Below are 17,304 nucleotides of genomic sequence, written 5' to 3'. Positions count from 1 at the left end.
ATAACTAATTCCCATTTACATTTTAATTTAATCTTCATTAAATCAAACATCTACAAATTCATCATATAATCATTTTAACTTATTAAAACAACAAAATGAATGAATCAAAATGGAAATCTAATCATCAAAAACAAAAAAAAAAACTCACGGCATAAAAATTTTTACACAGAATTTTTTTTTTTCAAAACAGCCGTGACCTTTTTTTTTTCTTCAAATTTGTTTAAATCCATTTATAAAAATCATCAAAAATAATTTCGTGGCCTTGGCTCTGATACCACTTGTAGAAAATATCGGTATTATACTTCCATTAACATTATAAGGATTATAACGAAATTATTAATATGAAAACTAGTCATAAATGAAATTTGCATAAACAAAATAGAGAGATTATGAAATCAACCTTCGGTCCTAGCAAAATCAGCCTAAGAACAATATCGCAATGATATTCACCTATCAGTTGCACCCAAGATGATATGAGATATGCATTTGTTCTTGCTAGAATAGATCCCTCAATTAACTGATTAATTTTTAGGGTTTTGTATGTATTTTTGATGAGAGTGTGCTAGGTTAAAATTAGGTTAAGAAAATGAATCTCCTACTCTCTTATTGCAACCGAAATAAGAGAAGTCAAGGGGAGATATTTATTCTCCTAAAATTCGGCCAAAACAACCAAAATAAGAGAAGTAAGTATATTCTTCTTATTTTCGGTTTATCGTCCTACCAAAATAATGAGATTAAATCTTCTTATTTTTGGTAGTTTACAAAATGTATATAAAGTGTATAATTAAATTGTCATTTATTTTATTCCGTATTAACAAGTCTACACACAACAGCTTGCAGTTGGTTTATTAATATGGGTCAGTAATAATTTATTATGACAATATCGTATAATATATACTTTAACTATAAATATCGCATATTTATAATTTGCTAATTAAATATAACCGATTACATTTAACTATGAATTAACATCTTAATTCGTTCAAGCTTACATTATATACATTAATTTAAATATAACTTATTATATTCAATTTACGAATTGACAGTTAATTCGTCTCAGCTAATATTATTTAATCGGCATTGAATAATTGTCTCATCATCACATTGACTAACTGTTTAGTCATATAAGGCATCAATGTGATTACATTTCCATAATCACATCTCTCAAACACATCCTTTAGGTGTGACTTTTAGGGACCAGTTGATCACCGCCATCTGTATGATAATAACGTCAAACATTCTAGCAAGCTAACCGTTATTAGGTAATCGTTAATAAACTGATAAAATACGAAGTATACCCTTGTGAACCTATAAGAGATTTATAAATGTTATCACACTAATTTGTGGAGAACACAAGCTCCAACAAGCCAAACAACAAAACGAACCCTCTGGGAATCCACGCTATTTCTGACGATGAGCCGACTCTGGACTGTTCACACCTCATCCTGCCAGCTGATGACGAGGTGAATGTCTTGGGGAAAGATCCCTCAGATGGAGTGTTTGTGTTTAGTGCTGCCACTATGCTCACTATGTTTCAACAGGTCAAGGAAGCCATAGCCAGCCTCTCCGAGAGAATCACCCGACTTGACGACGTCTACCGTCGACTTATCTTCAATCCTCCACCACCTTGCCCGAGGGAGAATTCCCCAAGCATTCAAAACTACCCACACCAAGATGGATTGCTCCCGCGACCATTCTGGCATAGACCTCACGAAAATCACCCTCAAAATAACTACCCTCAAAATAATTACTCTCACAGTAACTACCCCCATAAAAATCACCCTCACAAAAATCACCCCCACAAAAATATCCCTCACAAGAACTTCCCACCGAGGAATACCCCTCCAAGGTACCCTCGAGACTCTTAAATTAATGGCATCTGGAGAGACGATGTTGAAGATGTCTACCTGGTCCCAGAAAAGGAGAAACGGGCGAAAGAAATCGGACATCTTACCCGGTCCGGATGCCCCTATCAGAACCCGAACAATCCAACGATCGTTCCAACAACGAATGACCAAGTCGTCCCGGAAGTGGACACTCAACCAAGGGCTCCTAAAAATATAATCCTCAAACAACTTCAGAAAGCAAAATCCGAGATCTCGATCTGGCAACTGATCGCAACGTCCTTCGAACATCGATAGGCTTTGCTGCAGGCTTTAGGAAAGTTAACAGTGCCCTCCACCTCTTCCCCTGAAGAAATAGTGGCACACATGACAAGTGTAACACCCCCATACTCTAAGTGCCTTACCAGGACCACTCAGGTATAAGGATGCTACCATCTCGGTTACCCGAGGCAATGATAATCATCAAACAATAACGAAACAACATTTAAATAGTATAACTTTAGTGAAAGGTTACAATCCAAAACCAAATACCAAAATACGAATACAAGTTCTCAAAACCATCTGTCTAATCAACTAAATGAAATGTTTATTAAACTACTAAAGCTACAGCGGAAGACTTCTATCATCAGATGGTGGCACATCCCAGCTATCCCATGTAACTCGATTCATACCTGCTCAATAACTGCTCACCATCCCCGAATGGATCACCACAGTTTTTAAAACATTAAACGGGGTCAGTACTAATCACACAATTTATATAACCAACAACACAGTAAACAAGCAGCTCAAACGGTCACACACACAATCACACCCACTCCAATCAATCTCCGTCACCGACCGTCCCACCGGACCAACCACGCGCCATGGGGGACCGCAGCCGTACCCACCAAATCCCCGCTCATCATACCGAGCGATAACCCTGTCCCATTAACGTGTACATCCCCTCCCGTGGCGGGTTCCACGGAGGGCGAAACTAGGGCGTGAAGCCACTCCCGCAAGTGACTCCACTCAGCCGAGAACGCATCTCGAGAACCAGAGACAAACAATCACAACCATTAAACAGCAATCAAAACCAACGGCCGTCACAATACGAATACGATAATATTCAACAATCATAAAACACCAACAACGCATTATGGGACTAATACTGAGTAGGGAAACCCTACCTGGAAAGCAACACAATCAGACGGTCTCAACAGCTGATATCAAAAGGCTTCTTCTACGAATCCTCCTCCTAACATACAAACATATAATCACTACCAATCACGAAATACAACAAAACCCCCAAATCCCAATATTAGGGTTTAACCAACTTTAACAAAATACTATAAAAACGGTACATAGATCTTACCCTCGACGCAAGGATTACAAAGGTATAAAGAAACACGAATTCCGACCTTCCAAGCTCCGAGATTTGCCAACAATGCGATTGATGCGAAAAACGTAGTTTGTTTTCTCTTTTGAAAGCATTTAGGTTTTAAAAGTGTTTAAAGAAAAGTGGCGGAAGTAATTATATACTTAATCGCATTATTAACAAAACCCGACAAATCATCCCCCCGTAAACTGGCTACTCGATCGAGTAGCTGAGGTACTCGATCGAGTGCCCCCTACTCGATCGAGTATCAAGGTTACTCGATCGAGTACCCAACAGGTCAGAAACTGTTTTTAAAACGCAACACACCCTTACTCGACAGAGTAAGGCCTACTCGATAGAGTACCCAGAGACTCATAAAACCGTAGTATTATAATCTTCCCTCTTTAAAAAGAACTTCGTCCCCGAAGTTCAAACCACAACAAAACAAAGACACACATTACAACACTCCCGACTCAACAACCAAAACAAAACTCAACATACAACATGTTACTAACCCAAACTCAACCCGACTCAACCACAACAAACATACCGACACAACATAAAAAGGGTATAAAAACTCTTAAAAACTCTTCGCGATCATCTCCTACCCCCCTAAAAGAAACAAGGTTACGTCCCCGTAACCATACATACCTGATCAAAAAGGAAAGGGTAACGCTCTCTCATGGCCTCCTCTGCCTCCCATGTAGCTTCCTCAGTCTCGTGGTTAGACCAAAGGATCTTAAGCAAAACTTTCTCACCACTCCTAGTCTTCCTAACCTTCTGGTCAAGAATCTGCTTAGGTACCTCAAGATATGATAAGGACTCATCTAGCTCTAAGCTCTCTGCCTCTAACACATGTGACGGGTCACTCACATACTTCCGCAGCTGAGATACATGAAACATATTATGCACTCTCTCTAACGCAGCTGGTAAAGCCAGACGATATGCAACCTCTCCAACCCGCTCTAAGATCTCATAAGGCCCGATGAACTTCTGACTCAGCTTGCCTTTCTTCTCAAATCTCATAAACTCACGCATAGGAGACACTTTCAGAAGAACCTTATCCCCAACCTGAAACTCTATATCCCGGCGATGTAGATCTGCATAACTCTTTTGCCTATACTGAGCTGCTCTCATCCGTTCCCTGATCATCTTAATCTGTTCAACCATCTTATGTACCATCTCTGGTCCTAGAACCACTACCTCAGCACTGTCGTCCCAACAAATCGGACTCCTACATCTCCTCCCATATAAAGCCTCAAACGGTGTCATACCAATAATAGTGTGATAGCTGTTGTTGTAAGAAAACTCTATCAAATCCAACCTCTGTTCCCAGCTACCACCAAAGTCCATCACACAAGCTCGTAACATATCCTCAAGAGTCTTGATCGTTCTCTCGATCGACCGTCATCGCAGGATGAAATGTTGTACTCATCTTCAAAGTTGTCCCCAAAGATTCCTGCAACTCTTTCCAAAACCTTGAGATAAACCTCGCATCTCTGTCAGATACTATGTCCTTAGGGACTCCATGTAACTTAAGCACATTCTTCCGATAAGCCATAGCTAATTGTGCCTTAGTCCATTTATCTTTCATTGGCACAAAGTGAGCTGACTTGGTCAGTCGATCCACTATTACCCATATCATGTTGTTACCCTGTTGACTCTTTGGCAAACCCACGATAAAATCCATAGAAATGGATTCCCACTTCCACTCAGGTACCTCTAAAGACTGAATCTTACCTTGTGGTCGTCGCTTGTTCCCCTTTAACTCTCCTGGCATGTCAAACAACAACGGCCACAAACTCAAATTGTTTCTTTCTTCATCCCAGGCCACCAAAACGTGTTCTTTAAATCCTTGTACAGCTTGTCACCACCTGGATGTACTGAATACGGTGTACAATGTGCCTCTGTCATGACAGTCTTTTTCAGCTCCTCATCATTAGGGACACACCACCTACCATCAAACCTCAAACTACCATCTGTATGAATAGAGAATCGAGACACTGTCCCTTTCTCTACTCCAGTTCTCCACTAAACCAACTTAGGATCCAACGCCTGTTTACCTCTAATCTCATCATAAAGATCAGGCGGTACTGTTAAATCTCCCACAGCATCCCCTCTCTGCATCATATGTAACCCAAACCTCCCCACCTCATCTCTTAACCTCATCAAAGATAAAGTTGTACACAAGGAATGTACACTCTTCCTACTCAAAGCATCTGCGACAACATTGGCTTTCCCTTCATGGTAGATAATATCCATGTCATAATCGCCAAGCAGCTCCATCCACCTCCTCTGTCTCATGTTCAACTCCGTTTGAGTGAAGATGTACTTGAGATCTTGTGATCCGAAAATACCTTAAAGGTCGCCCCATAAAGGTAATGTCTCCAAATCTTGAGAGCAAAAACCACTGCACCCAACTCCAGATCATGTGTAGGATAGTTCTCCTCATAAGGCTTCAACTGTCTAGAAGCATAGGCAATCACTTTACCGTTCTGCATCAACACACATCCCAACCCATTCTTTGAGGCGTCTGTATAAATCTCAAAGTTCTCGTTCCCTTAAGGCAATGCTAAGATAGGAGTTGTGGTCAAACGCTCCTTTAATGTTTGGAACGCCGTCTCACAACTCTCATCCCAACGAAACCTGTTTTCTTTCCTCATCAAAGCTGTCATAGGTCTAGCTATCTTGGAGAAATCTTTCACGAACCGTCTGTAGTATCCAGCTAAACCCAAGAAACTCCTGATCTCAACAACATTCTTTGGTGCTTCCCACTTTGTCACTGCCTCAATCTTTGCCGGATCCACAGCTACCCCATCCTTAGAGATCACATGGCCCAGAAAAGCAACTTTCTCTAACCAGAACTCACACTTGGACAGCTTAGCATATAACTCGTGCTCCCTCAAAGTCTGCAACACAATTCTCAGATGCTCCTCATGCTCCTCCTTAGTCTTGGAGTAGACTAAGATGTCATCGATAAACACCACCACGAACTTGTCCAAAAACTGTCTGAAGATTCTGTTCATCAAATCTATAAACACAGCCGGTGCATTAGATAACCCAAACGGCATCACCACATACTCATAATGGCCATACCTCGACGTGAAAGCTGTCTTTGGTATGTCCACCTCTATAATCTTCACCTGATGGTACCCCGACCTCAAATCAATCTTGGAAAAGACTGATGCACCACTCAACTGATCAAACAGGTCATCTATCCTTGGAAAAGGATACTTGTTCTTCACCGTCACGCGGTTCAACTCTCTGTAGTCTATGCACAACCTCAAACTCCCATCTTTCTTCTTCACAAAAAGAACTTGTGCTCCCCACGGTGATACACTAGGTCTAATGTATCCCTTCTCTATCAGATCATCTAACTGTTTCCTGAGCTCCTCCATCTCCTTAGGACCCATCCGGTACGGTGCCTTAGAGATTGGCCCCGTCCACGGTTTCAACTCAACCGTGAAATCTATCTCCCTCTTCGGTGGCAACCCCGTAATTTCCTCTGGAAAAACATCTGCAAACTCTCCCACCACTGGTATCTGATCAACTGTCGGACTCTCTATCCGGTCATCTCTCACATGGCACAAGATCAAAGGGCACCCCTTCCTCAGATAGGACTTCAAGGTCACAGCTGCAATCAACTTAACTTTGGGTTTGACCGGCCACAAACCTATGATAAGACACACTAACACCCTTAGGACCTCTCAAAGACACTTGCTTTTGATGACAGTCTATCTTAGCTTTATACTTTCCCAACCAATCCATCCCGACTATCATCTCAAAGCCGACAAAAGGAAACTCTAGCAAGTCTACAGGTAGATCAACTTGCCCAACTATCATAGACACATCTTTATACAACCTCCCACATGATACAGACTCACCCGAAGGTATAAAAACTTTCTCACTTACAGACTCATATACCCTCAAACCCAACTGTTTAACATGACTCGAAGATACAAACGACTGAGACGCCCCTGAATCAAACAAAACAAAGGTATGAATACCGTTAACAAGAAAAGTACCAGTGATAACATGTGCATCATCCTCATGTGCATCATCCTCAGCTGCTTTCATGTCCATCATGAACAGCTTTCCACTGGTCTTCTGTCCACCTCCCTGGACAGTACTGGCTGATGTGGTCGGCTTAGCACCAGACCCCTGATTGTTGTTGTTGTTCGTAGGTGGTCTGATAAGAATTACCGCCATTACGGTTACCTCCACCCTGATAGCTCTGACTTCCCCGGTTAGACCATGACCCAGACGGTCTATTGCTCACATAACTCTGTGCAAGTCCCTGAGAATAGCTCCCCTGAGTCGATCTCTGAAAAGCTTCAGGCATACTCGTGCACTCATGTCTCTTGTGGCCTACACCGCCACAGCCATAGCAGGTCATTCCCCAACTACCACTACTACTCATACGGCCGCGCCCAAACAAAGCCCCAAAGATCAACCACGACCCGGAAGAAAACCCTCTAGCTTGATTGTGGTTGCCTTTCTTGTGACTAGATTGGCCACCACCTTCACTCTCGACCTTTCTTTTCTCAACACCCACTCTCTCCCGAGCCATCTCCACCAACCTCTCAGCTCTCCCGGCCCTCTCATAAGCTTCCTTAACATCGGTAAGGACTCCCACGGGTAGCTTATCCATGATCTTAGGGGTCAACCCCTCTCAAACCTCGGCGCCGGGTTCTCCTCACTCAAAACCATATCCTCGGATACCTAGACTTCTCATTAAACTGCTTGTAGTACTCGGCCACAGACATGTCAGATGTCATCTTAAACCCATCAAACTCCTCTCTCAGCTTACTCCTCACATGCTCCGGTACAAACTCTTTCCTCACAGCCCTCCGAAACTCTTCCCAAGGTATAGCAGGTAAGCCCTGGTTCGCATACATCTCCCTAGAACTCACCTTCACCTTATCCCACCACTCGCCAGCTGCTTCCCTCAGGTAGAACGCAGCTTGTTCTACTCTCATCTCATCGGACGGTGAACCGGTCTAGTATGTTCTCCATCTCACGATGCCAGTTGTCAAGAAGGTTCGGTTCCCCGGTTCCCTTGTACTCTTTTTGGTTAAACCTCGCTATATAAAGGCTGATCTTAGAGTGATCAACCTCCTTATCCTTTCCCACTTTCTTTAGGGCCTCCGTAAGAGCATCCTGATGCTCCAAAATCTTAACGATATCATCTATGTTCATGCTCTCAGCTCTCGCATACAAAGCGTTTCTCTTGGGCGGCATCTTGAAACTATATAAGAAAGGGTAGATATAAACATACGCACTAAAACCTCAAAACACGAAAGCAGGCTATCCAGAACACACTCGATCGAGTGCCTAAACCTACTCGATCGAGTAGAGGCTACTCGATCGAGTGCCCACCATACTCGATCAAGTGCCCCGACATCAGACCCAAAACATACCTTCTGATATCTAACATACTCGACCGAGTAGCACAGTTACTCGATCGAGTGACCCCCTACTCGATCGAGTGCCCGATGTACTCGATCGAGTACCCAAAAACACGATTCTGGTTGTAAAAACGTCAAATACCCACTCGATCGAGTCAGACCCACTCGATCGAGTACCTCACCTACTCGATCGAGTACCCCCTTACTCGATCGAGTCATGCTGACTCGTATATACTACCCGCATGTTATCTCACATATCCCAACATACTATGCAACTTTATAAACTCAACATTATAATATAGTTAAGATGCAATTCTACCAACTCCTCTTATGATCAACAAAACAACTATATCATATTATCAAACGCCACATAGTAAACATCCAACATGCTTCTTGATCAAACAACAGTTCTATATGTTTCACCAACCTTTCATTCACAATCTCAACCTTCTACTCCAAACATCCAACAATTACAACATACATCATCACATCCACATACAAGCTAACAAGCATCACATACGACCTTGACATATACCCCCCATGTGACCGGTTCAAAATTGTAGGGCGAGTTCGCGACTTTAGGACGTCTCCCAAGCCTTTGCATTAGCTCCTACAAGCTTTACACCGGGTTCATTTTAGTTGACTCCCTATATTCATTAGATTCATTGGTTACAGGTTTCAGGATCCGTCGCTCTGATACCATTTTGTAACACCCCCATACTCTAAGTGCCTTACCAGGACCACTCAGGTATAAGGATGCTACCATCTCGGTTACCCGAGGAAATGATAATCATCGGACAATAACGAAACAACATTTAAATAGTATAACTTTAGTGAAAGGTTAAAATCCAAAACCAAATACCAAAATACGAATACAAGTTCTCAAAACCATCTGTCTAATCAACTAAATGAAATGTTTATTAAACTACTAAAGCTACAACGGAAGACTTCTATCATCAGACGGTGGCACATCCCAGCTATCCCATGTAACTCGACTCATACCTGCTCAATAACTGCTCACCATCCCCGAATGGATCACCACAGTTTTTAAAACATTAAACGGGGTCAGTACTAATCACACAATCTATATAACCAACAACACAGTAAACAAGCAGCTCAAGCGGTCACACACACAATCACACCCACTCCAATCAATCTCCGTCACCGATTGTCCACTGGACCAGCACTGCCAGTGGGGGACCGTAGCCGTACCCACCAAATCCCCGCTCATCATACCGAGCGATAACCCTGTCCCATTAATGTGCACATCCCCTCCCGTGGCGGGTTCCACTGAGGGCGAAACTAGGGCGTGAAGCCACTCCCGCAAGTGACTCCACTCAGCCGAGAACGCATCTCGAGAACCAGAGACAAACAATCACAACCATTAAACAACAATCAAAACCAACGACCGTCACAATACGAATACGATAATATTCAACAATCACAAAACACCAACAACGCATTATGGGACTAATACTGAGTAGGGAAACCCTACCTGGAAAGCAACACAATCAGACGGTCTCAACAACTGATATCAAAAGGCTTCTTCTACGAATCCTCCTCCTAAACATATAATCACTACCAATCACGAAATACAACAAAACCCCCAAATCCCAATATTAGGGTTTAACCAACTTTAACGAAATACTATAAAAACGGTACGTAGATCTTACCCTCGACGCAAGGATTACAAAGGTATAAAGAAACACGAATTCCGACCTTCCAAGCTCCGAGATTTGCCAACAATGCGATTGATGCGAAGAACGTAGTTTGTTTTGTCTTTTGAAAGCAATTAGGTTTTAAAAGTGTTTAAATAAAAGAGGCGGAAGTAATTATATACTTAATGCATTATTAACAAAACCCGACAAATCATCCCCCCGTAAACCGGCTACTCGATCGAGTAGCTGAGGTACTCGATCGAGTGTCCCCTACTCGATTGATTATTAAGGTTACTCGATCGAGTACCCAACAGGTCATAAACTGTTTTTAAAATGCAACACACCCTTACTCGACAGAGTAAGGCCTACTCGATAGAGTACCCAGAGACTCATAAAACCGTAGTATTACAACAAGGGACGCCCCTGATCTGAATAACCCAGTCGTCTTCTCCGACGAGGATATCCCTCCGTTCGGAGCCAATCATAACCTGGCCCTGTATATCACCGTACAATGCCTCCAGAAAAATATACCCATTGTCCTCGTGGATGACGGATCCGCGGTGAATGTCATTCCTCTCAAGACTGCTCACAGGCTAGGTATTAAGGAAGATGATTTGGTCCCGACAAACCAAGGAGTACGCGCCTACGACGAAATTCGTCGCAAGGTCGCTGGGCTTATCACTTTGACCGTCGCAACCGGACCACTGGAAAGACAAACCAGTTTTCAAGTGGTCGACATCGACGCCTCTTTCAATATGCTCCTGGGACGTCCCTGGATTCACGCCGTTAAGGCGGTTACCTCAACTCTCCACCAGAAAATCAGGGTCCCCTTCAACGGGAAAACGATCACAATTCCTGCTTCCCCGATCAAAGCTGTCATGAGAAGGGGAATAGCCTCCCAAGCCATTGAGGAGGATGATAATGAAATGTGGGGTTTCCAAGCTATGAATACCATAACTGATGAATCGACGCCCTCTGATTGTGACCCGTTCGCCAACCTCACAGTCAACGGTATCATGATGCGTCAGGGTTACTTCCCGGGTTTGCTGCTCAATCCACTGAAGGACCCGTTGCCTCCCTTGAAACGGCCTAAGGTCCCCAACATTCCCTTCGGGCTGGGATATGAACCTACCGATGAAGATATCCAGGAGATGAACCTCCTAGTTCGAAAACGCAAGAAGCACGGGGTTATCCTCCGTCCCTATCATCTGACTCTCAAAGGATACTTTGTCCCCAAGGGAGTGTCCGAGCTCTACCATGGCTTTCCGGAGCCAATCTATGACTCTATGGCCAGGGCTAGGTACCCGGGAGTGGAAGTCTTCCAGGACTTCTATTTTATCCCCGACAACATCGAAGCTGCATCAACTGAGTCTAAGCCGTCACCATTCCTCGGCGGACAAGCTTTCACACTCCTCTTTGGGGAAGATAACATCAAGCGCCTCGACTATGAGGACATCATCAACATCGCCCTGAAGGACAATCAATTTGACCCAACCGCCTTGATCTCCGATACTGACCCGGAGAAAGCTACCCAAGGCTGGAGGAAGACCGTCAAGTGGACCGATCGCCAATGCCGCATCCTCAAGATCACAACTGGAGAAGGCCCTATGTTCAAGGAGGGAAGTCAAGAAGGATCTGAGTCTGAGTCTGAGTCGGAGTCAGAGTCTGTCGTAGCTCCTAACACTCCTGATGTCCCAGTCAAGGTCCTCTTCCCACTGTTTTATCACAAAGTCGTGGCTAGTTCAGAGGCTAAGTCTACTAGGGTCACCCCCATTCCCATGAAAGGTGACAAACTGGAGCCTGTTCTAGGGGCCGCCTCCTCTACTGTGTCGCCTCTGACTGACCACGAGATGTCTGTCCTTTCCGAGCTTTTCGCTCGTGTCAACTTAATGAACGCTAAGTTTGCTTATGACTCGTCTCAATTTAACTGCAATGTAATTCTGAATGACTACAAGGAATTTGACTTGAGCGACTACCCACCTCACCTAGCCAAAGAACTTGACAAACGGGAAACCCGAACCCCCATCATTGAGGAGACCGAACCTATTAACGTAGGAACCGAGCATACACCTCAAGATCTTAGGATAGGGACAACCCTAGACCCCTCGGAAAGACAATAGTTCATTGACCTCCTCCACGAATACAAGGACGTGTTCGCCTGGTCCTACAGAGATATGCCTGGGATTGACAGAGAAATCGCAGAGCACCGGATACCCATTAAACCCGGGGCTAAACCTGTGAAGCAGAAGCTACGCCGGATGCGTCCTGAATGGGCCCTAAAAATCAAGGAAGAAGTGGATAAACAATTCAAAGCTGGTTTCATCAAAGTGTCTGAATACTCTGACTGGGTGGCCAACATTGTGCCCGTACCAAAGAAAGACGGAAGAATTCGGGTTTGGGTCGACTTCAGGGATCTGAACAAGGTGAGTCTAAAGGACGACTTCCCTTTACCACATGTTGACATTCTGTTAGACAACACTGCCGAACATGCTCTCCTATCATTCATGGACGGGTATTCTGGGTACATCCAGATTAAAATGGTTGAGGAAGACATGCACAAGACTGCGTTCACTACACAGTGGGGTACATATTGCTACACGGTCATGCCTTTCGGCCTCATTAACGCCGGAACAACCTATCAAAGAACCGCTACCACTCTCCTACATGATATGATGCACAAGGAGGTAGAGGTATTTGTCGATGACATGATTGTCAAATCAAAAGAACGGGACGGCCACATCAGTGCCCTCTGGAAATTCTGCGCTCGTCTGCGGAAATATAACATGAGACTAAATCCTCAGAAGTGTGCATTCGGGGTCACCTCCGGAAAACTCTTGGGACATGTCGTCTGCAAAAGAGGCATTGAGATTGATCGAACCAAAATCAAAGCCCTTCAACAAATGCCTCGGCCTAGAAACGAGAAGGAGATTCGGGGATTTCTCGGTCAGGTCCAATACATCAGCCGCTTCATTGCCAATCTCACTATGATTTGTGAACCAATATTCAAAAAGCTACGCGCCTCCGATCACACCGATTGGGACGACGACTGTTAGAAGGCCTTTGACAGGATAAAAGAAATCCTATCCAAGCCTCCTGTCCTCATGCCACCTCAACCGGGGATTCCTTTATCCCTATACCCGACTGTTACCAACACAGCCATGGGAACAATGTTAGCACAAACAGTTGGCAACGAAGAACGAGCCATCTACTATATCAGCAAAAAGTTCATTGAGTACGAGACGAGGTATACCCAACTGGAGAAGACATGCCTTGCCCTAGTATGGTCAACAAAGAAGCTGCGGCATTACATGCTCAGCTACACGGTCCACATCTACTCCAAGATGGACCCGGTTAAATACATCTTCGAAAAACCCGTACTAAGCGGAAGGCTGTCTAGGGGGACACTCATGATGTCCGAGTTTGATCTCAAGTTTGTACCCCTCAAGGTTATCAAGGGAAGAGCAGTTGCCAATTTTCTAGCAGAAAACCCCGTTAACGAGGATCCAACAACCGACACATGGTCACTTCCTGACGAAGACATCCTTTGTGCCGACTCCGACGCATGGGACCTATACTTCGATGGTGCATCTAATCTGAGAGGTTCGGGGTAGGAATCCTTCTAATATCACCAGAGGGAGAAGATGTTCCGATCTCGGTCAAACTAGACTTCGCCGTCACCAACAATGCCGCTGAATATGAAGCATGCCTCATCGGCCTACAAGCAGCCATCACACTTGGCATCAAGAGGCTGAGAGTCCACGGCGATTCCTCGCTCATCATCAATCAGGTGTCCGGATCATGGAAAATCCGATCTGACAGCTTAGCTCCCTACCGATCAAAGATCAATCAAGAAGCCGAGTTCTTCGACCAAGTCGACTACTTCCACTTGCCCCGAGAGGAAAATCAATTTGCTAATGCCCTGGCAAAACTTGCCGCGCTCGTTAACATACCTGATGACATGACATCAATGCCCCTATGTGTCGAGAGAAGGAGCGAGTCAGCCCACATTTGTGCCATTATCAACGACGAGGAAAGCCATGATGAACCTTGGTACCAAGCCATCCTCAATTACAAAACCAAAAACGAATTCCCTACCAACTCTGATCAAAGGGGACAAAGAGCCATCCGTTTACTTGCATCACAATTCGTGATAAACCAAAATCAACTATACAAAAGAACACCCCAAGGAATTCTCCTCCTTTGCATTGACCATCACAAAGCCAAAAAAGTCATGGGAGAGGTTCACGACGGAGAATGTGGCCCTTACATGAGTGCAATGATGCTTACACGGAAAATCATGCGGCTAGGTTACTACTGGACCACCATGGAAGCCGATTGCCGTAACTACATCAAACATTGCCACGATTGCCAAATCTTCGCCAACATACAACACATACCACCATCCCTTTTATACACCATGACATCACCCTGGCCATTCTCAACCTGGGGCATCGACATCATCGGGAAAGTCGACCCGGTAGGCACCAAAGGGCATTGCTTCGTCCTCGTCGCCATCGACTACTTCAACAAATGGGTAGAAGCACAGTCATATGCAGTCTTGACCGCCAAACAAGTGGCTAAGTTCATTCAAAACAACATCATCTGCCGATATGGGGTACCCCATGAAGTCATCAGCGATCAAGGCTCTCACTTCCGCGCGGAAACTCAAGCTTTGCTGGACAAATACAAAATCAAGCGACATCGATCATCCCTCTAACGTCCCCAAACTAACAGAGCGGTGGAGGCAGCTAACAAAACTCTTGTCACCATTATCAAGAAAATGCAAGACAACTACCGGGATTGGCCGAGCAAGCTCCCGTTCGCACTCTGGGGATACCGAACCTCCATCCGAACACCGACAGGCGCCACACCCTTCTACCTAGCATACGGTATGGAGGCGGTTCAACCGGTAGAGTTAGAGGTCCCTTCTCTACGCATCCTACTGGAGAGTCAAGTCCCTAAGGCGGAATGGACCCGTCAAAGGTACGAGCAACTCACTCTTCTAGACGAACGGGGCTCAACGCCTTGCACAACGTCCAGCTATACCAACGACGTATACAACGGGCATTAAACAAGAAGGTTAAACCCAGAAACATCCAAGAGGGCGACTTGGTCCTCAAGTCAGTTCGAGCACCATTACCCGTCGATCCTAGGGGGAAATTCAAACCCCACTGGGCCGGGCCATACCTGGTCAAGAAAATACTTTCGGGGGGTGCAGTGAGACTGAGTGACCTAGATGGGGAGGACTTTACAAACCCAACCAATCTAGACCAATTCAAGAAATACTACCCTTGAACCATAGCAACCAACAACCTAGTCTAGTTTTACAACTAGCAACGACTTCAACCCTTTTCAAGTCGAATTCCTCAACGTGTTCTGATTTGAAATTGCATGTTTTATCGAGTCTAAGCTGCGACACCTTGCCAGTTTCGAATGTCCTTTGATATTTCAAAGGCAACATCCATTTGCACTAAAAAAACACCCTGAACTACGAGCATGGTTTGATTTCACCTCTTCAGGTGAATACGTAGGCAGTCCCTCCTACTCCTGAGGGATACAACCACAAAACCCAATTAAAATTCACAAAATATTTCGAACTACGATCATGGTTTGATTTCACCTCTTCGGGTGAATACGTATTCAGTCCTTTCTTACAAAAGGAGGATACAACCATTCCCACAATAAAAAAGAACCATTCCTACATACAAAAAAAACAACCCAAAAAAAAAGAGAAAAGGGAAAACCATCACCTTTTTCCCACAAAAATACAAAATGAGCCTTTCTCCCTTTCCACAAAATACCACTTTCCCGAGTGCAAATGTTTAGGACGATTCAAATCGAATTGCCTTTACAAAATGGATGGAAGAAACAAGCGTTCACAATTTTCGACACGGGCAATCCCTTTATTTAATTAATATTGGGAGGGATTACAATTTCAACAACAAATAGAGCTCGACGAGTCTACAACTTGTCAAAGCTAAGGTGTCAACTAAAACACCTCACATAATAAAAGTAGCACAAAACACACAAAACATAGCTAGTACAACATAATAAAAACTCACAACAATAATACAACATAATAATAAAGTGGGTAATGGAGGTCTTCACTCTTCCATTCTACCCTTGCCTTTTCCCTCGGGGTACATCTTCCCCTTGTTCTTCTTGTTGGCCCGCCTAGCATGGAGTTCCTCCTCGGAACGGATCCTCAACGGATCTAAGACGGCGACGGCCTCCGGTCTAGCACAAGACCCCATATTCGACCCAAGACGAGCCAATGCACGACCCACCATATTCTTGGGGCCGGAACTCCTCCTCTTCGGTGGTCTCATCACATCGGGAGTAGCTCCATCAACATACTCCTCAAAGAAGGCACGGTTGGCCTTACCAACCTATCGGTACTTAAAAATGACAACCTCGTCCTTACGAAATTTAGATCTCTCTTCCAAGGACGGAGCACGTGACCACATGACATAAGCGGGAGTCACCCATGTCGTGGCAACGGGGTTTGGTACCTCCCAAAGCGGCCGAGTGGCCCACCACCTTTTGAAGATCTCCACAAGCTCAGAGTTCCGGAAAATATTTTCTTGAACAAGGGTATCTTGAGCGGGCACCTTTTGTTGATGCCCCATTTGCCGCATGAGCCTTTCGGGATATATGAAGGAAGCAACCTTCAAACCCACCACCATCAAAGAACGAGGACTAGCACCCGAAGCGGGTAACCCCGTGAAGGACCTCAAGTGCCACCACGGCACCGCCCAACGGATGTGGGGACCACCCTACTCCACCAATCTTGCGGCCCAATAAGCCTCGGTGGGAGCAAAACTATCCGGGTACAATTTCTTCCTCATGGTGAGGTGACGGAAGGAATAAGAAGAAGAATAAACCGGAGGCTCTACATACCTTAGCCTCTCCAAGAGCCACACTTGAAGGATCCTCGGGGATCCGAAAGAGGGAGCTTCTTCACAAGAGCCTTCCTTGTCCAAAGCTTGGATAATCTCTCCAAGCACCAACCACGACGGATCTCTACCATGCTCCATTTG

The sequence above is a fragment of the Silene latifolia genome, chromosome 9, assembly GCF_048544455.1.
Source record: "Silene latifolia isolate original U9 population chromosome 9, ASM4854445v1, whole genome shotgun sequence".
Lineage (NCBI taxonomy): Eukaryota > Viridiplantae > Streptophyta > Magnoliopsida > Caryophyllales > Caryophyllaceae > Silene > Silene latifolia.
The sequence above is the reverse complement of the archived record's forward strand: the minus strand, read 5'-3'. Positions refer to the sequence as shown.